This window comes from Oreochromis niloticus, linkage group LG14 (assembly GCF_001858045.2).
Source record: "Oreochromis niloticus isolate F11D_XX linkage group LG14, O_niloticus_UMD_NMBU, whole genome shotgun sequence".
NCBI lineage: Eukaryota > Metazoa > Chordata > Actinopteri > Cichliformes > Cichlidae > Oreochromis > Oreochromis niloticus.
In genome coordinates this window covers 9,759,815-9,782,553 of record NC_031979.2, presented here as the reverse complement: position 1 = coordinate 9,782,553, position 22,739 = coordinate 9,759,815, and positions in this window count along the sequence as shown.

Sequence of the window (22,739 nt, the reverse complement as noted above, 5' to 3'; positions counted from 1 at the left end):
ATTGGAAACATAGCCTGTAGTATGATGGGTCATTAATTGAAAGATGCACTCAGGAATTGGTATCTGCTTCATTATGTACACTGTCATTCTCCCGTGTAACATGACATACTGTATCTACAATGAAATACATTTACATTTACATTATTTAGCAGCAAGCCACCACTCTAGCATTGGAGCTTGTCAAACCAGCATTTATTATTAAACTTATCTGTGATGCAACATCAGATAAACTACAGATATCCCTAACAGAGACAGCTTTAACAAAGCTAATGAGATAAAATCTCCACAGTTGTACATCTAGCCAAACGCAGTCCACAGCTTGTTTATTAGTAAGAAACACGTGTGCACAGTATATGAGTATATAATGATATAATTGATATAAAACGAACTGCTGATATTGCACTTGGTTTAGGTTCATGTAGATATTTCACAACCAACAGCGTGATCCCTGGCAGAAACTGTTTTGGTGAAAATAGGACTAGTTATAGTCTTTTCTAGTAAGACGACCTTTGACACTGATTGTAATGTTTGTGGGGAGAATTTCAAGCAGGAGATTGGTGTACTCGGCTGAGTGTAAAAACAAGGCTGTCTATCTTTGCTCCTACCCTCACCCATGACCACAAGCTGCAGGTAGTGGCTGAAAGAATAAGACGGAGAGTACAACTGGCATGGGCTTTATTCAACCAATGTCTGGGCTTACCCCTAAAAAAAAGGTCAGTACTCATTGTAGAACTGCTGCGCCTTCTCATCCAAGGGAACTACTTGAAGTGGTTCACTTGCCTGGTCATGTTTGATCATGTTGCCTCCTGGGTGAGATCATACTGAGACCCCAGAGCAGAACCTGAACATGCTGGAGACATGTTCAGGTCTCTGGTTTAGGGACACAAAGGTAAACTCCTAAAGAAGGACGGAGGCAGTGGATCCGGAGAGTGAGTTACTTTTTGGAGCGTTTGTTGTTTTCAACCAAAGAATTCTGATTAGATTGATCTTGTCCACTCTTTATGGCCACTGACGTGTGACCATCACATAAAGATAATTGCTTGTCTAATGAAACCAGGGGAATGTGGGAAATCAGATAACTCCTCTAATGAAGAGGCCTAAAAGGACGATCAACCAATTGCATGCTGTGTTATGACTATATTATAATCAATTAGCTTAATTTACACACAACTGTGTCTAATTCTAACTGTGGTTCACAGAATTGTTATGATAAAGGGGTATTTGGCTGAGTACAGCAATGACACCCAAGCAATGACTCTTAAAAAAGGGGGGAAAAACAGTACAGTAAAATGAATGCGTTCTAGCTGCTGCCTCCTGTGTCCAGTACAGTGCTGGTTATTCTTTATCCAGATTTTGTTTCTGTAATCACTTAACAGAATTACAATTACAATTACAATGTGTATGCTAAACGATGTGTGACAGCCATTGTGTGAGGGGTCTGCTTCGATTCGAGAGCATGAATGTGAGCCTCTGGGTTTGTGTGCTCTCTAATTTGCTGTGACAGTGGAGACTTCTCTGCTCGAATGCTACGCTACAAGAGCACCGCAAGTAGCTCCTCCAAGCAGACAAGGAAATATTCTTGTCTGCATTCTTGTGTTTGGTGGTTTTCATCTTCTTTGAAAGGACTTCTCTGTTGGACTCCAGTCAGGGGAGTTGGCTGGCCAGTCAAACGCATTAATAGCATGGTCAGCAAAGCATTTGTTAGTAGCTTTAGTTTAGTGGACAAGTGCTCAGTTCTGTTGGAAAAGGAAATAAGCATATACCTAAATTTTGTTAACAGATGAAATAACGAAGTTTTCTAAAATCTCCTGGTAGACACATATGTTGACTTTGGACTTGATAAAACACCGGGAGATAGCACGGCACCACAAATCATCACAAACTGCGTAAACTTAACTTGGACTTCAAACACTTTGGATTCTGTACTTCCCCACACCTCCTCCTGACTCTAGGACCTTGATTTCCAAAAGACACACAAAATTTAATTTGAAAAGTGGACAGTTGCTCAGTGTTCCTGAGCAACTGTTTTTTAACTTTGTTATAACTAACACTTGTAACACTTCTGCCACTGTCTGTTGTTTAGCATTGGCTTGGTATTAGGAATGCGACAGCTATAGCCTCTTTCCATTAGATGTGTGTCATGTGCTCCCTGTGCACTTACGCTAGCCTTAGTCTGCTCCTTAGTATACGGTTGTCCATGTAGCTCGTGGTCAGTTTCCTACCACACTTTTCCCTTTAAACCAACTTTCCATTAATATGCTTCAGTGTAAGCCTCAGTGTATAGCCAGCCTAATCAGCAATAATTCTTACTGGTTAACCCTCCTCGACTATATTGATAATTATCCGGCCAATTATCAACTCAGCTATCTACCCCATGATTTTGGTTGTATGTGCTGAACTAGACCGAGAGATAGATTGCGTTTGAGTTCAATAACGTTAGATCCGCTTCAAAGAAAGTTTCACTAATGCTAGCTAACAGCTAACAGATTTCAGGGACATGGATTTAAGCTGAATTTCCCAAGAGGGGGAACTATGATGAAGATAATAACTTTGTTCATTGCACAAAAATAAATAAATAAATAAAATAAAAACACAGACCCACACTTTCCTTTAGAGTATTGGAGTCTGGTCAATACTTCTGGTGCTTTTGATCAACATTTAGTTAAATCTCCACCTTAACTATTCGCCTGGGGTGAATTGGTCTACATCTGTTTTGTTTTCCTGTTTCTAACTCAATGGCAGTGAATATTTTATCAGAATAAACTGTCGTTTTTGACAGATGGGAAACAATATTGTGCCAACTGATGAAGACCTACAGAATAAAAGTGTTTTGGTGTGCTTGAATATTTTTAATTTAAGCAGAGTCTAAAAAAACCCCAAACATTAGAAAAATAGAACAAAGTTGACTATATATAACAATAATAAAAAATTAAGCAGAAGAATTTAAATGAAATCAATAGTTAAATTAAGGACTTCGACTTTGGCAGCTTTCCCAAGTTATAATAAGCAACAGCAACCGTGTTAGTAATTCAGTGGAAACAATCAGCAACAGCAAGTAAATCGTGCCTCTTACCTATAATTTATGGCTCATTGCGAGGTTAATACTCCATCAGGAAATCTATGAAACTAAAGCACTACTGGGACTGAAATCTAATTAGTAAACTCTTAGTTTTGATTCTTGTATCTATAAAATATGAAGATAACAAACTATTTAAATTTTTGCATTATTCCACATCTTAAGTGGTGTCCTGCAAAAAATCACATCTTTCTGACAGTTTTCTGAAGATATACAGTTTCTCTATTATCACTGTTTAAAAAACGTGTCTCATTGTCAGATCCTCCTATTATATTGAATCCCTCCAGCTCCACAGAAGGTTATAATTCTCAGTACTGAGACAGATTACATTTATTTCTTGGGTTTCTGCAGACATATGTCAGCAGATCTGAGAAATGTGATTTGACTCCTGCTGCTGGGTGTAAGGCAAATGAGAACTAATAAAAAGCTGTGGCAGCTTGTCAGTTGCTGTAAACCTGTAAGGAGAGAAGAAGGAGACCACATCTGATAGAGCAGTGGAAGGACAAAGCACCAGAACCAAAATTATCACTGGTATCTCTTTTTGAGAGAGACATTAACTACCTTACTGATGAAGGAATTGAAATTATGATACTGCTGATGTCATGAGCAATATGCCCAGTGTCAACCATGATGTTATCAAAAAATGGTCTTCTTCCAACTGGTCATCTTTAGAATACCCTGGCACCAAAAAATCAATCCAGGCAGACATGAAGGTCTATGATCAGGTGTTTCTTCCCCTTACTTGTAGATATTAAATTGGCGGTGTTGTGTTATTAAAACCATGATACATCCCATGACACTGATTCTCAAAGGTGGTCATAGAATAAAACGTGAAAAAACACATTTTCGACATTACTCTGTGACACTTGATTTAGTTGTAGGGGTTTTTCTTAAGTGTTCAAAAGTAATTTTCAGCCTTGAAAATGTCATGTAGATACCTTTTGTGTCATTCATTCTCCTGTGAGAGAACCGGAAATCAATCTAGGTACATTAGGTATACTGTGGAGGACAAATGATAGAGGAGATAGCAGGCTTGCTGAAGGAGCTATTATCGAGGACGCACAGCTGTAGCTTTTGAAAAAGTGTTATTTTTGTTGTACAAAAGAGACAAGACTATACAAACTATGGCAAGTAAAGTACTGTAAACAGTTGGCCCTCATTATTTATAGGTTCCGTCTATCCATCCATCAATTGCTAACACAGGGACAGACAACCACATTACTCACACATGTAGTTAATTTAAAACTGCAAATTAACTTAACTCATGCATGTGTTTGGGGTGTGACACTGGCTACTAGACTGGAGTACCCAGTGTCCATGGGTTCTCTGTGGGTTCTCTGTCCTAATCTTGAATTTTTACAACCGAACTCACATGTCTACTCCACAATAATACTGGTATTTTGATGATACAGAGTCTGAACTTAATGTGGAGTAACACCAAGGAAAATGAAAATCCTGATGTGAGAAACATATTTATAGTCCTTTTTACAGTGAGCAGAGTGGATTCCAGTGTTTCAGGCTTTTAATCATGTTTCTACTGTACAGAAGTGAATACACAGCGAAAACATATTTGCATGTCTTTTCTTAGCAGAGCATACACAGCAACTTTCCTGTTTCTTTCTCTCTCTTCTGCTTTGTTCTCCCAATGTATATACTTCCCTAATACATTACATAATGATACGCAATACATTATGTCTGTTAAATTGTAGCTTGTTTCTTGTCATTGTTTTGTCATTGTCTCCAAAGCAACCGAGGCAAAGAGATGGCAATTTAACTACACATGGTTGCAATAATTTTGGTCATGCTGCAGTCTCCCAAATGTGACTGTAGCTAAAAGGGGGACTCTATGATATTCCATGGGATTACCTCAGAACCCATGAAGATATACTCAAACAAAGATACAAAAGTTGATAATTACAGCTCTGCCATTTATCCATCCAGCCATTCTCTTCGTCTTATCCATGTCAGGGTAGCAGGGTTGGAGCCAATCCCAGCTGCCATAGGGCAAGAGGCAGGGTATACCATGGATAGGTCGCCTATCTGTAACAGAGCTTTACAGCTCTGTGTGTATGTTTATTGTTTTCTATGCATTATGCTTAAAAATGTATCACTTGTTATCATTTAAGTATTACTTGAGAAGACATGTTGTTCACACTTAAAATCAACATGTGTTTAGTTTTTAGTCCTACAGGTTCTGGAGTGTCTTGAGAGACTGTTACAAATATATACAGTATAATTACTGCACCAATCACTGCACCAAGTGCTCTGATTACCATTGGGACCACTGTTACCTTCACCCTCCACATCTTCTCAAGCCCTTCTCTGAGCCCATGGTACTTGGTACTCCAGCTTCTCGTGTTCCTTCTTCCTGATGTTGCTGTCATTTGGTATCGGTACGCCAATCACTACGGCCGTCTTCTTCTGCTTGTCTACCACTACTATGTCCAGTTGGTTAGCCATCACCATTTTTTCCATCTGTATCGGGAAGTCCCACAGGATCTTAGCTCGGTCATTCTCCACCACCCCAGGGGGCTCTCATTTTAACCTCGGGACTTCCAGGCCATATTCGGCACAGATGTTTCTGTATACTGTGCCGGCCACTTGGTTATGGCGTTCCATGTATGCCCTGCTAGCATCTTGCACCCTGCTGGTATGTGGATTGTCTCAGGGGCATCTTTACACATCCTGCACCTGGGGTCTTGCCTGGTTTGATAGACTCCAGCCTCTATGACTCTTGTCCTCAGAATTTGCACCTGCGCTGTCTTTCAGTCCAGCTTTGTCCAGCCACTGGTAGGAATTCTGGATGTCAGCCACCTCCTCTATCTGCCGGTGGTACATACCGTGCAGGGGCCTATCCTTCCATGATGGTCCCTCCTCTTTCTTGGGTTTCTGCTGCCTGAAGTATTCACTTTGCTCACTAAATACTGTGTATATATATTTCCTTGTCATGTAAAGTTTGTGTGATGGCTGAGCTGCCTGAGCTGGCTGTTTATGCAAATTGCTTTCTAGATCTTAATATAATATAATATTTTTTATGATGTAGGGAAATGCCCAAAATTTAGGTTTTTATACATTTGCTTGCATTAGCAGTTCTCATAATGTGTGCCTTGGTTTTAGGCTTCCCAACATCACAGATGTAAAATGGTGGAGCCAGGGTTGATGCTTTTTCTCTTGGCATACAATCAGGAGATACAGGCTAAAAAAAAAAAAAGAAAGAAAGACTGAGGCCTTTTTCTAAATAACAAGCATTCCTTGGGGTGCAAACAAAGGATTTGTATATCAGCTGTTGTCAAAACTCCTTCAGCGAAGACAGAGAGATAATACCATGAACAATCATGGAGGAAACAGAGAACACTAATTTGCTGAAAAAATAAATGTTGAGAGACTGGAGATCACACAAAGCTCATTATTATTTTTTTCATTTTCTTGTGTGATGATGGAAAGGTGGTAATTTACTCTGTTCCTGATTCAAATAAGGTGAGATTTCAGCTTTGCTTGTAATGAATACTTGTTTTCTTTCTTGAATGTAATACACTGAATATTTAAGCAGTAACTGACACGAGGTGCTTATGAGAGGGTTGCTGTCATGCTGAGAAACTACTTCACTGAGTTCTAGATTTTTGTAACAATCATCACACATTAAAAACAAATCGCTTGGAAATGTTTTGATTTACTTCAACAATGTTAAGTATTCATAGATTCTAATCAAAACATTTATTTTCTCATTTATTTTAAGAAAACGGTCATTCCAGGATCAACAAAGAATTCCTCTGAGGTTATGGCAGGACGGGCAGTTGACATAGGAAGTTGCCATATCACATATACCTGCTGTGGTAACCCCAGAGCAAAAAATGTCATTCAGTGGCTAAACTTTAAACATTCTCAGTGCCATTAACATCATCGACTATAGATTTCAATATGACTTATATACTATATGGCCCACTGAAGGTTAACCAGGCACAACAAGAGGATGATGTTCAATTGAATGACTGTCAGTGTTAGAGAAGCATATTGTTGCCTCTGATTTAGTATTAATTAGTGTGGTGAGTTTGGGAATTACAATCGTGACCAGAGCTCAGAAGAATATTTCAGTGCAGAAGTGCGCTTGATGTCACCTTTGCTGATGCTGACAAAGCTTTCACAGTGTGCACTGCATATGCCAATCCACCGTGTCCATTTCACGCTTTGCCTCTCCAAAACATGAAACGTACAGGCATGCAGAGGTTGCAGTAATCTGCAGTAACAGCAGAGGGCGATATTTATTTCAAGCCAACATGAAAATTATCATGGGAAAGTGTTGAAACATAACACATTTACATGTACAGGCCCCCTGGCTTCTATATATACAATATATTATTTCTCCCTGCTAGTAATGCAGTTTCTGCATGCGTGTCCGTTTCACGTTTTGGAGAGGCAAAGCATGAAATGGACATGGTGGACCAGCGTGTGTATTACATGTTTTGCAGTGAAACTGGGTTGCATTGCACTGGTTACCACAATGGTAGGTTTCGCACAGACCTCCCACTGAATAGGCCTGACCCTGAGTGATAGTTGTATGAATAATAACTCTGTCTTTAACAGCAACACAAGCCTAGCTCTCTGTTAGTGATTATAACTCGGAGGAAAGAGGAACTGATTGACAGCTCACAGTGAGTTAACATCACCTCCAGCTGCATGAGAAGCAGGAACCCAGAGAATTGGCTGCTGTGAGAGCTGAGCAGACTGACGAAATCGAAATCAAATAGAGGAAGCAGACAAAACCAACAAGTCTTCAAACTAAAGGATCATACCAGACTTTCAGTCTTACTCCATAGCTCGACTGAAATGTCCATTTAAGCAATCCCAAAATAAACCCCCAAAAATGAGCAACAAATTTCTCCTGATGGTTTGACAAGTGAATGTATTCATTATAGTGTTTGAATGGGGAAATAAAAAGTCAATTCTTAAGCCTTGAAAGTGCTTAAGAATTGAATAGAAGAAAATTTAAACTTTCCATAATGTCTATATCCTAATCTCCAGCTGTATCAGACATATGGCCATGGTTTAAAACCTTTCTTCATTTTCTCTGGACTGTAGATATAGGGATACAATTCAGATTCACGGGTCAAAAAGTGTGTGAAATTACTAAGACCTCAGACTGTATGAAAAACCGTATTGCTCACATTAAAATTCTGTTATTCTTTTTTTTAAATACATTGCATGATCATACAAAAGAAAACTAAAAGGAATGGTAAGCTCAAGCTTTAAAAGTGAAGCCTTATTCGGTTTGTAAAGTTATTTTTGTACAGTGCTGTGCAAAGTCTTGGGCCACCTCTCATTTCTTGCCAAGAAAATGGGAAATATGTGCAGGGATATATACTAAAACTTTACTGAAACCAGCCTACATGGAAATACAGTATATAAGGCAAAAACTGAGTTTCCACAATTCTAACAAGCTTGAAGTCATTATATGGCATAGGCACCTTTATTTTTCAACATAGTTTGAATTTTCTAAGGCAAGCTTTCTGGTTATTTCTTTAAGAAGTTATCAGGAATAGTTCTCCAGGCTTCATGAAGGACATTCAAAGTTCTTTGGATGTTGGCTGCCTTTTATTCTGTTCTCTGTCAAGATGATCCCACACTGCTTCAATAATGTTGAGGACCGAGCTCTGGGGAGGACAGTCTATGACTGATAGCGTTCCATTGTGTGTTTTTTCTATCCAGGTTTGCTTTTACTGCATAGGCAGTGTTTTTGGAATCATTGTCATGCTGAGAAAGGAAGCCATTGCCAATGAGACACTTATCAGGACAAGACCCCAACAGCAATGGTTGAAATGGAGCACCATGACAGAACCTCCACCATGTTTCATTGATAGCTTCAAACACTTGCTGTTGATAATTACAGCCAAAAATTTCAAATGTGGATTCTTGACTCCATAAGACCTGTTACCACTGATTTTCAGCCCACTTCCTGTGTAATGAGGCATACTGCAGCTTTCCTGCCTGTTTCTCTTCTTTGAGAATAGCTTCTTGACAGCCACCCTTCAACTGAGACCATTTCTGATGAGACTTCAGTGAATAGTAGATGGATCAACTGAAGGGTTTCTCAGGTCTATGTCAGGATTTCTCTTTCCATATTTCTTAAGCACATGAGTTTCAGATACTGTTCATCCTTTGTAGATATTTTCTTAGTTCTGCAACATCTCCTTTCTTCCTCCAATTCTCCAGTTTCCTCAAATGTTTTAGGGACACACTGCACACCATGCCAAGATACACCAAGTTTCTGCCTCTTACGTAATCACCTTATTAGTACAAAAATACTATTTTATGCCTGTCTCCCTGTACTATCTTTGGAATTTATTGTAGATTCATCTAAAGAAATGGAAATAAATTATGTGTTTTCTGATCACTTAAATAATCAGCTAAAACTAAATGTTGAGTTTTATGGTCGTATCAGGTGATCAAAAACTGTCAGCCTCATGCAGATCTTTCATTGGTGGTTTATCTCATATGGGTTAGATGATATCTCTCAATAATGCTGCCAGACTCCCCAGGATTACAGGAGTTTAAGCTTCAATAAATGATACAATTCCAATGCTGCGTGGATGTTTTTATTCCAACAAAAATGTACCATATCTTGTTAATATCAGTATGTTTTAGGAGATTGTTTTATGTGCAGGAGGCAGGTTCTGCATCATTCTTTATGATGATAATGGAGAACAGGTCCATGTGTAAGGTTATTGTCTTGCCAGATTAAAAAAATGTTTTGGTCACCCCTCTCACTTTTTGCACTCTAAAAGGAAATTTAAATGAATTTAAATGTGATGTGAATACATTTGCGCCCCCTCCTTTTCTGCTTCCTCATAATTTTACCCTCTCATTGGAATCAATTCATCGTGATCTAAATGACAAGAAATATTTATGTCTTAGTCATGAAGTTTGACAGTGTAGGTACACCCTATGAAGTGATGTGTGTACTGTCTTACAGAAGACGTTTACCATCAATCCATCCCTTTCTTTGTGGTGAAGGGCAAACACCTCTCAGCGTTTAGGTTCAGTAAATATAAAAAGAGAGCATTGCTTCAGTTTGAATCTGTCACTAAAAGCAGAATCTGATCTAGAAACAGAGACAAATGCGCTGTTGTTCTATAGGTGTTACGGAGCTTCATAAGCAGCAGCTGTCTTTTACTTGTAAGTGTGATGATGATAAGCATCATCAGATAGGCCCGATATAGTGTATGGAGAAAATGCATATTCATGTTCATGTTTGCTCTATTAGGCATACACAGTTATTATAAATGTAATGGGCTTGCATGCATCCTGATGCTGTTGTTATACGGTGATGAGAAGTGAATGATACCTTAGCTGTAGATGTTGCCTGCCTCAGAGAAGGTCGGCTTTAAAGAGTAACTGGATTATGTGTGAGGTGAAAACTGAGTCATTCATGTTCATCAGTTCATCAGTTTTATTATGCAAGGCTGACAAACTGTCATCCAACTGAAACCTTCCTGAGCAGGCTCGGTTTGTCTGTGACCCTCATTACACAGTTGAAGGGAGAAAATGACTTGCTGAGTTGCTGGAGGGTGGATGGGCAGATAAAGCCATAAAGCCACAGCTTCTGTCTGAATGCAAATTAATAGCTTAAACTGACAGAAAGTTTAGAAAAGAAGCCCTCCATTTGTTTGTTTTTGTTGTTTTGTTTTTTTAATCTACGAACTGAATTTAGTGACCATACAGAGTGGCTCAGGGTTTGGAAAGAAGCCATAATAACTAATATAACATCTGCTTGTATACTGTTGAATTCCGTGGGATGAATCCACAGAGAGCACTGAGCCTCAGAGCAGCAGCAACATGTCAGCTAATCACAGTCTGTCCACAAAGAGAAATCTGCAAGTACCAACAACATAAATTATTATACAACTAATTTCTGAATTATTCTTTTCCCTATGCTGGACTAGACACTAGACCGTAGGGTATCCCCACCTGTCAGTTCCCACTTTAATCCCTGAGCATACGAGAAGCAGCTCTCCATTCTGCATTACTTAAAGTAGTGCCAGGTCTACTTTTTCTTTCTATCGATGCTGCACACAGCATGTGAGGAGAACAGTAAGTCAGGCACACAAACTGTACAGAGAATCTAGTAAACTTTCAAAATTGAAAAACTGGATCAACAGCAGTGTGGTGCTGATGTTGAAACCCAATGGGAGGGAATCAGCAGTTGCTTACCTTGCTAAAAATGCACTTTAAACTTCAGAAAGCAGAGGTTCTCATTAATCGAGGGTGATTCCTCAGTTACCTGAGTCATTGATTTTACTTCTGAGCTCACGATGATAGATAAAGTTTCCATCTCAGAGACAGAAAAAGATTTAGAAGATATAATTACCTCACAGTCGAAATATATTTGATAGAATTTGACTGAGTAGCACTGTAGACGTTTACCGATAGCTAGGAACAATCTAGGTTCGCAAGAGCAGTTCTTACTAAAAATTCCATACTGTGAATTCTGAACTGCCAGCTGGTTTATGGAAAATAGAATACACAGAAATATACATAGAACTTCCAATGTACTTCATCTGTTACATCCACATCCCAGAAGGAATTAAATAAAACAAGGAGACATCCATCCATCCTTTTTCTTCCACTTGTACGGGGATGGGTTGTAGGACTAATCCAAACCCCTCCCTGTAATGGTGGCGATAACATCACCATGCTTATCGATTGATTGATCATTTATTTCGAGCATATGCGTACAAATTTACAAGATAGAGTATATATACAGGGAGGAGAATATTGTCTTTTAGTACAACAGGTGCCCGAAAAGGAGTGGGAAGAAGTAATACTTATATAATCCCACCCCCTTCACATATTCATTGCTCAGTCATGTAGTTGTGCAGCTGCTTCCTGAGGATATATAATATTTTTTATAACAGTGATAACTTATCACATTGAACATTTCTATACTGGAAACACCTCTGGTAGCTTAATACTGCCCTTATCACTGTACAGTGTGAAAATCATATCTTTATACACAGTTTTTCTGGATATCTGGACATTGCTGGTGCTTAGCCCCTAACCCATTCCACAATTTAACCCCACAAACAGACACACAAAAACATTTCCTAGTAGTTCACTTTAAAATTCTCATCCCCTCTAAAATTGTAGCCCCCATCTCTTTGGTTGAAAAGATTTTGAATATTCACTGGTAATAGATTATTTCTAGCTCTAAACATTATCTGTGCTGTGTTATAATTAACCAAGTACTTATTAGCACGACCTAATATATTGGCTTACACATTACACATTACACAGCTTGAAATACACTTACTAAGTGTCATTTTAGCTATCGGCAGCTTCAACAGCACATTTAGTAAAGAACACGAGGGAATAGCATGATAACTGACACCAAAGAAAACAACTCTGACTCACCGAATCATCTCAGTCAAACATATTTTATCAGCAAGGAACGAAAGTCAGAACACCATCACCTTTAACAGTTTCAAATAAAAATGCATCTGTTCCCAACTTCATCTGTTGTTTAATCTCTTTTTTGCTGTTTGTGGTCATACAGTGTCTCTGCTGCTTTTTTCTTTTCACCGGTCGAGTGCTGTGGTTACAATGTTACAATTTGACAGATGAACAATACACCAAAAACAAAAGTTACAAAATTTTAAAAAAGCAATAAAACTATAACAACTCACACTCATTTCGGGACAATTACTGCGATAACTATGTTATCACGGTGTAAGCAGTGGATTAGATAACAAGAAGAGAACAGTCAGAATGTGAAAGTTGCCTGCTATATATTCTCGTCTTATTCCAAAGGTGTACTGCAGGATAACTTTTTTATGAATCTCATATTAGAGTATGAAAGCTCACATAAAGTAAGCTCATATGCTGCACTGCTGGTGAAGCTCTGACTCTTCTTTTGTTATAACTTCGTAGATTTTGGGATAAAGTGGATCGAAAAGAGGAGTATGATGAAGAAAAAAGAAATAATGCAACTCATCATTGGACGAGGAATGAAAAATACCTTTTTTTCAGAGATTCAAACTCCTCTTCAGAGTAGTTGAAGTGCAAGGAGAGCATTTGTGTTAACAGACAGTTAAGAAGCAAGACAGCAAATCACTGGAAAAATTAACCAGATGTTTAATTTACAGTACTGAACATGTTTACATGTGAAAATAAATCTTATTGATCATTAAAGATGAAATAGCATTTTTACTTATTCATTTAGAACTTTGTCATAATGACTGTATTGCTTTCCTCTTTAATGAGCAAAGCTCAGAAATATAGTTTTAATAGGTTCAGCATGTACAAATTTTTTATTTATATTTTGTCTCTTAGCTTTTATTTAAAAGTCAGTGTTATTAACAATACTGCAAATATGCAAAGGTATAAATACGTAAAATTTACATGCATAGCACATTATGTTATCATGTCAGCATTTTGCTTGGCAAAGTTGAAAATTTGGCTTATTTTAAACAAGATTTTCTTCCATTGCCTGTATTTCCTTACAATCTTCAACATGAAGAACCAACAATATGTTGAGTTAATTTAATCAAGAAATTACCATCGCCACACAACGTCACCATGGAAACCTCTCTTGGAAATCTTCCAAGTAATGTTACAAAACTTCTTCAGTTACTGGCTTGATAAGTATGCTTTACAAGAAGGCATCCCTATTGCAAAATCAAGGAGAGAAGTGCAAAAAAGGCTCAAACCTAAAACTAATCAGCCACTGTGCAGTGTGTGTTCTCCCTAGTCCTCTCTCTCTCTCCACACACACACACACACACACACACACACACACAAAGAAAATGGAAATCATGTTCTGGGAAACTTGATTCGGTTCAGTTGGGTGAATGATGAACACTTCTCCCACAGAAAGCATTGCATCCAAATAAACTGAATCAACTTTCTGGGATTTTCTTACCTGGATTATTGAACAATCCTCAGGACATTTTGAAAATCACTTGAAATACCTGAAAGTACCCGTATGTATACACTGTCCGTTGTGAATACATTTTCCAAAAACAAAAATTACCCTAATTTTTTTCCACATTAACATGTAGATGCAAATACAAAAAATACTCATTGATTTGAACTTTAAAATATTCATTATGCAGTTTTTTAAAACTCTCAGTTGTAGTCTTGATTGGACTGTCATTGCTAAACCACTTGAGCCCCAGAAGTGTTTAATAATTTGTTCTTGTAGGTCCCGATCTGGGCTGCATCTTTTTTGTCAGAGTGCGATGAAGAGGTCTTCTGATGACTGTTGTCTCCTGGCTGTTGGTTATATTGACTCTGAAGTGTCTTTGCAATCCATTTAGCCCATAATAAGCCCTCTCACATTCATGAAAGCCTCCAAGGAGAATGTCTCTGGAGGACACACATTTAAAGGCTCCTGGTGCTTCTTTTTCATTTTTCACTCATCTGTGCATCTGTTTATATAGCCGAACCTTTTGTCAGTTTCAGGATTACCTGAGGCAGAGTATTAAGGCCGTTAAAGGACCTCAATTAGTAGCCAGTCACATCTCCAATGCAGTTTTTTGTAACAAAGAAATTCCAGTTGAATATCTGCATGGGTCTTTATAAAACATTAATATTTCAGGATTCATGGAACTGTTGTTATATACAGCAGAGAGGAGGAAAAAGAGTGCAGTTTGCTAGAGGAGTAAAAGAGGGTCTTTTAATGAGAGTCAGTGGTCATCAGTGGTACACAGATAAGTGGCTACTTGTCTTTTTAATAATAAACATATATTACACTGGAAAACTGAGGTTTTTGCACAAGATAAAGGTGGAGAAAAAATCTGGAATTACTCTATTTTTTTTTTCAATCAAGTGAGAGTCTCCCACTCATTTTGCATGTGGGGAGATTATATTCATAAATTCCTTTCTGAGATAATATTTGATGAATTGTAACAATTTGCATTAGTTTGCCAAGGCTACTTGTTATCTTTGAGTGCTTTTTAATGATTTCCTCATCTTCTTTGCTTCACTGAGGAACTGACACTGGATCTGTTTTTTTGTTTGTTTTCGTGGGATTTTCTCTGCATTTTTTTCTTCCCCCATATTTTCTGTTTTTATTGGAGATGAATGCACCAGTTTTATAATACTTGACGTCAACAATGTTTATGTTTACCTTTTATATATATGTACATTTATTCACTTATATATCTTACAGTCTCATAATTCTTAAGAAACTTAGAAGGTCGATTAGAAGGTTTAATTAAAGTTTTAAAAAAAAAGGACTAAAGTAATCATGTTCCTGCCAAACAAAGACGCACAGAAGGCCGGCCCTTTCTGATGGTGTTGTTGGACAAATCACAGAGGAGGCCAAAGTTATATACATAGAGCTGAAGTGAAACCGAGTGTTAAAACAATGAGAAGCCACCACTGCTGCTGCTATCTGCGCTTATCCTTCTGTGTTTTTTGATGCTTCGTGGGGTTTTTGTGCTTCGCTGCTTCACTATTGCAGCCGAAATTTCAACCAATCATCATTTAATCTATTTGCACATGAAGCCAGGTGCTGTTGGGTTGAGTTTTTGGAAGACCGCACACAAACCTGTTCATATTGGTTGCATACCCTGTGCTTGTGCTCTATGTAGCAAAAATCCTACACAAATGCAGCACCGTGAAACAAGCACTGGCTGGTCAGACTGTAAGTAAAATCTAGCCCTTTGATTTAAGACATCAGCAATCATTAACATATTAGCTTCAGCCTGAAAAGCACCCAATTTATCATTCTGCCTGCTCTTTCACATTTGCTCTTTTCTCTGCTTTCAAATTGGATGGTCTATATATTTTGGCTGCTACTCAAATAATGTGATGATTATCTGTGAACGTGACTCCCTTCAGAATTGCTTTCAGCCATTCACCATCCTTCATCCTATTTTGTATGAGTAGAACACGGAATACTTTTTTTTCTCTATATCCACTGCCTGAAGCATTTTATATCCTCCTCAAAGTATACTCAGAAGGTTAAAAAAGTCCAATTTTTCTTTTGCCTTTAACCAAGGTTTACTTATAAGTGGTACTCAGAATGCAGCATAATGGATGTGACAAAGGAGATGGAACTGCAGTGAGCCTGAAAGTAATGAAATACAGATACAGCTATCTATCACTGAGTAAGGAAGGGGCAGACGAAGATGGGGGGCAGGTGAAACAAGAGACGTATGGAACAGGTGTACAGAAAAAAGAAAGAGAAGTGTCTTTTTCTTCTTTTATATATGTTTGTGTCCTGTGTCTTAATTTTTAATGATTAAATTAAGTATTTTTGGGTCAGGGGCATTTTGGGGGCATTATAAGATGAAGATAAAAATCTAAAAACTCATTGTATTTAAGTTATTTCTTGCTTTAAAGCAAGACTGTAACCTCTGCTCCTCTCCTTACTGCACTGCACTTCTGGGAGCGTGTGAAATCGCTGAGTGGTGTTTGGCACTGTTTGGAATATTTTACCTTCCTACCTTTTTACACTAACCCTACCTTCCCTTAAGAAAGGGAGGGTTGGTGTATTTAATTAACCTGTTATGGGTTGGATAAAACTTGAGAACAAGGGATTATTTTTCCCATGGCGTCTCTGCCTGGGGAACCTGGTACAGAGATGAGTGTGGTGACCTACACTGTGGAACAGATTCTGTTGGTAAATGGGGAACAGAAAAGCCATAAAACATATAATGTACTGCTCTCAGATGAATAACACCAATGTTGCATTTGTAAGAGAGTAGCCTTGAGTTCACAGGTTTGTTGAAAATGTCCTTATTTTCAGAGGTGTGGACTCGAGTCACTTGGACTCGAGTCAGACTCGAGTCATTAATTTTATGACTTTAGACTTGACTTGAAAAAATGTTCTAAGACTTGTGACTTGACTTGGACTTTTACACCAATGACCTGGGACTTGAATTGGACTTGAACCGGTTTACTTGAAAAGACTTGATATTTCACCCCAAATCTAAAATTTAACACGCATATTATATAGAAAGTGGGCACCATTAATTCAATTCGTTCATTCATTTATTCAAACCATACTCCGTATGTATGTGTGCGTGAGCTGTAGCACAGCCAATCAAATTAACCAGATTTTTTTATTATTATTATTTTTTTAATAATTATGAGTTATTTTTTTCAGGTACATAAACTATGAAGTAGTCACCAAAAAAACGAAATGCAATATGCAAAACATGCAAGAAGAGAATCACAGAGAGAGATGGAACAACTTCCAACTTTGTCCGACAGTTGAAGTTGCTTAAAGAACGGTAGGTGGTGCTTCTCTTTTGCTACGATGAGATAGCTGACTTCATCTAACTAGTAAATGTTGTCCAGGCTACGTTGATAATACTGTTTGGTTTTAATGTGTATGATATTTTTGTCATGCTATTTTAAAGCCGGTCCTACAAGCGCATCCAAGAATAACATGCAGCTTATCTCAGAATTGTCGGTGCAAATTATTCATGGAGTTAAGTTTGATTTAGCTGCATTTTATAGAGGTGAAATTTCACAATTTGTGTATATTTTCTAAGTTCACTATTTCGTCATGTGTTGAGAAAAACACAGATTTAAAAATCACATGGTCTAATATTTACATTTAGCATATAACTGTAACATTCTTTTTTTCGTTTTTTTTTTTTAAAGACTCGAAAGGACTTGAAATTCAAAGTTTCAGACTGGTGACTTTACTCGGACTTTTGCACCAGTGACTTGAGACTTGACTCTGACTTGCCTGACATTACTTGAGACTTGACTTGTGACTTGAGGATAAAGACTTGAGACTTACTTGAGACTTGCAAAACAATGACTTGGTCCCACCTCTGCTTATATTAGATTAGCTTTTGTTGTTGCTGCTGCTGTTTGTTTCAGTATGTTGTTTCATATGTTCCCATTTATTCTAAATGACCTCACTGAAAAACATCTTACTCATCTGAAAAAATTGCTGATTTGCCTGAGCAGATTTGTCTGAGCTGCAGTGTGTCTAGTAAGTGCAAAGAAATGAACTGATGTATTTAAAAAATATGTGCTATCTGCCGTATAAGTGAGCTCTGGCAACATGAAAGGCTTCAAGTGCGTTGTGACGTTGGGCAGCAGCAACATGTCAGCTAGTTCATCATGTTCACATATTCAAAAGGTAGCAGCAGGGAGTAGCTCAGGTCAGTAGCAGCTTACGGGCAATGCTATTAATGCTATCAGTGGTAGCCTGCAGGCAAAGCAGCAGGCAGGTAGCAGAAGAGATCCGTACTTGAAATGAGCATCAACACAACACTGACAATAAAAGATTTTTGTTAGTGACGAATTTGGTGGATATGATGCTGAAGTTTTTTTCCATGAATTTAGAATGATCCACAAACTGTTTTGCTTCTTCTGCTAGCAAAGCGACAGACAAATCAACTGAAAAGATTACATACTCCTTCCCTTCAGGGGATAAAATGAATAACCACTGTTATGATACCCATGTTTAGGTCTTGTTGAGCCAGCTATTTCAAAGAAAGCTCAATTCAGACGGGTTTTTTTTGTTGTTGTTTTTTCCATTGTCTGCCTTCAGGTCCTGCATTTGGCTCCTCTTTACATATTCAGTCACAACACAAAGGGTGTCTTTTTCTTGGAAGTGGTTAAAATAAAATGACAGACTGTAACACAAAGACAGCCTATTTGAATCAAACTTTTTAAATAGGTTAATTGGGCCCTGAATATCACCATGCAGGGACAGTCTGTTTCTATTACACCCTAATCATTGCCCATATTGGTACTTCAACATTCATCTAATTTATGACAAGGCCTTCTGGGATTTTTTAAAATGTTTTGAAATTAAGAAAAAATCTTTTTAAATCATGAGCTCAATCGTGGGCATAGATTATAATCTGCTTTCAGCAATTCTACAAGTACACATTAAAAGGAAATGAGAAGATTTTCATTCAGCAATTAGGTTTAAGTGCTCAAAGACAGGATTATCAGTGGAATTACCAAAACCTGGGAGAAAGGTATAACAGCATCATATATCTTTTTACTTGAAAAGGCAAAAGAAGCTTTCATTAAAAAATGGAATTTCTTCTGTCAATGATATAGACGTTCCAAATTTTAAAAACTTTAGGATGAAATATATAATATACTGTGTGTATACTCCACATTTATTTAATGGGACAAAAGGTTAGGAATTATGTTTTGATGACATATCTCAAGCTTCCTGATGGAACCTCAGAAACCACTTCAGGAAAGATGACAGGGCTGATGATACAGAACAGTCATGCTGGTTTTGTGGATACTGGAGAGATTCCCTAAACAGGATTGTATAGAGCCACCCCCTCCCTTTGAGAAGCCATTAACCACCAGCTGAGTTGTGTCTGTGCTTATAATGATTTTGGCATGGTCCTGGGTCTGGCGACCGGGTGTTTTTGTGTTGATTTTTAATATTCTGTAATTTTGTGGTTCTCAAGGTTTAGGCTTCTATATTTGTTGCTCCCTAACTTAGCGTTTGTATTTTGTGATTTCTGTGAGTTCCTTGTGTTACGTCTGGTCACCCTGGTGTCTATGTTTGTGTATTTCCTGTTTTACTTTGACAGTCCTGTGTCTTCTTTAAGTGTATTCTGTTTGCTTCCTCCCTGCTTTGTGCAGGTGATTAGTCCCAGCTGTGTTCCCTCCTGTTCCTCATTCCCTCGTTCCCCTCTTGTGTATTTAGCCCTTGGTCTTCCTCTGTCTGTTGTCGGTTCATCTGTGTTTCTCCCCCCCCCATGTTTCAAGGTTTCAGGTTTCTAGTTTCATGAAGTGTTTTGTATTTAGTTTTTCCAGTACAGGTTTGGTTAGCTCCATTTTAGTCATTCTTTACTTTTTCTTTGTACTTTTGTTCAGCCAAATAAAAGGTTCGCTTTTTGTTCATCACCTCAACTCTGCCTCCCTCGTCTGCTTTTGGGTCCACATTCTTCTCAATCCACAGCGTTCACAGACATGACCGATTATAATGATGAAATGATGATTGTAATTTTTTTTGGGGGGGGGTTGTTTGTTTGTTTACAGTGCCCTTGTGTTGTACAAGACTTGGTCTAAAAGAGTTGTTTAAAAAAATGCTTCCAGAAGAATGCAGGTCTACTTACAAACTGTTTTGTCTACTTAGACCAGTTTAACTTATTTTACAGATTATGAAGTAATTGCTGTATGTCTTTCAAATGATGGATGCAAGTATTATTATTGTCATTATTTACAGAACAGATTTAAAGACATAGGTCTTTTGTATCTGGATCAAGAAAAAGCATTTCATATTGTAGACTAGTTTTTTTTTTGTTTTTTTTGAGTTTGATTAGCAGACCACTCCCAGAGAGACATGAGGCAAAGGCTGTATGCTCTCACCACTGAAACCTTTCTTAGCTTAGACCAGGTCTCTCTGTGTTAACCTCTGCTGCAGATTGGCTTCTCTGCCTATGCTGATGATATAATTTTGTTTGTTAGTCAGAATAATATCCATATAATCATATATTGGATCAACTACCACTATATGAGAGAAGTGACTACCATCACAAAATCTGAAAACTCATTCAAACCTTCAATGCTTGTCTATTGGCTAATATAAACCACCTGAGTCGTGCATGCCTGAATGTAAAATCTGTCAGCTCTAGTGTTCTAAAAGACAGAAAACCTTCCTTGTTATGTAATAGCTGGACCTGATAAGTGAGAAGATTCTCCGCAGATTGTCATTGCTTGGTATGCTGGAATCAAGATGGCGTGATGTACTTGCACCACATCCTTTTCCCCGAGGCATTGAAATGATATAATTATGCCTCATGAGTGTCATGTTACAATGCTCAACCTATGTTATGTTGTGTCAGAAGACATGGCATTTTAATTCTTGTTACTGGAAAATCTTGCTGAAAATTAGTGTGTATAATCTACAACCTCCCCCAACAGTCTCTGATCTTTAATTCCCTCCACAAAGAAGATTTAATTTATTTCACCACCGAGCAGCTGCACTTTAATCTGACATTAATTAGCTCTTAATGGGCTCAGTGATAGACAGTGCAAAATATTATAGAGAAGAGTTTTAATTTCTTGTGCCATGAAGTGTATCTAACTATTACAGAACATACCAAAGTCACCAAAAGTGCTTTAACAAATCCAGATGTTCTCCTTTTAAAGAGTATTCCATTGTTCCTGATGTACCCCAGTTATTTATTTATTCATTCATTCATATATTAAATCTATTCCAAATAATCACAATTTGGTTTTGTTTTTTGCTTTATGTGTATGATACGAGGGATTTTATTGTTCGTGAATAAAGTATGTATTGTAAATACAACTATTAAGCATTGTTAGTCATTTGTACTTTGATTAAAATCACAATTTCTTTCTGGTCTTGTTTGTTTTCTGTTTTGTTTTTTTTTCAATAAACATGGGAATGTAGTGAATCTGAGAATAATACATTTGGAAAATAACTAGTTCACTAGGCCATTATTCTCATGAACTTTTAGAGAGGACTTCAAATGAGCTACTCTTAAATGCCTCATTTGGTTTCCAAGGTTCTTTTACCCTTTGGATTAGGTGTTAATTAGAGGGCAAATGAAGTGTGGCAGAGAGATTATTAAAGGCTATTCTCCAGGTATTACAATGTCTACTGCACACAGTGGAGATTGTGAGACAATCCCAGCAAAAGGCAGTTCTGATGAATACCAAATCGAACCATATTCCTTGTGTCATTTGTGGGTTTTTCCCTGTTAATTTTAAAATCTTCTTCTACTTACTAATGATTAAATTCAGCAAAGGCAATATTTTTTAAATTGTAAAAATTAATTAAATTGGACTATTTATAGAGCCAGAGGGAAGTCTATCCTTGTCTTACAGCATCACTCATCACCCCAGTATCTTCCCAGTTGTGCACAAATGTAGACTGCTTTACTGAGCATCTGTTTTGTTTCCTAAAGTAGTCCTCTTGCATTAGTTTCAGGTGGACATCACATTGCAAGTGGAAGAAGCTGGGCAAATGTATTTTTATTTATATTTATAGCAATATCAAGAAAAATGCACTGATATTTTGAAAGAATAACTGATCCTTCATCTCTTTTATACAGTATTAATCAATTTACACCCCTCAATAGTCCTACTTATTCATAATTTGCTTAGTATATGTTTCCTTTCCAACGAATGTTGTCATGTCCTGTCATTTTGCAAGACTTTAGATTTTCCCATTGAGTTAGCTTATGCTTCAGCAGGTTCAGCAGTTTTAACAGTTTGTTTGTTGGAGAATGCAGTTTGAATGTTTGGTTTCAACAACTATAATTTATACCTCTGACAAGAAAATGACTCATTTTAGAAGCATATGATACCATGTCTTATAAAAAAGAAATGCAATAAAGAACTCTGTAAAGCATTTTCTGTCATAAATTTAAAAAACTGTTAATCAAATATTTGATTTGAAAAGACACTATTATAAACCCACAGTGCTCGGTTTCAGCTTGCAACTCACTCAGGCTGCGCACTGAACTGTTTTAGCAGTTCAGTGCGCATTATTTTTCCCTCTTAATCTCCTGTTTTAAGTTTGTTGAGCCATCTATCAACTGATATTGGAGCATCTATGGCAGATTTACTGCTAATAATTTATCTTTACTGAAACACCAGTGGGAATACACACAACACAATCAGTGAAATGGGCAAAAAAATTATATCTCATACAGTTTTAGCTAGCAGAAAACATGAACCACTCACATATTCA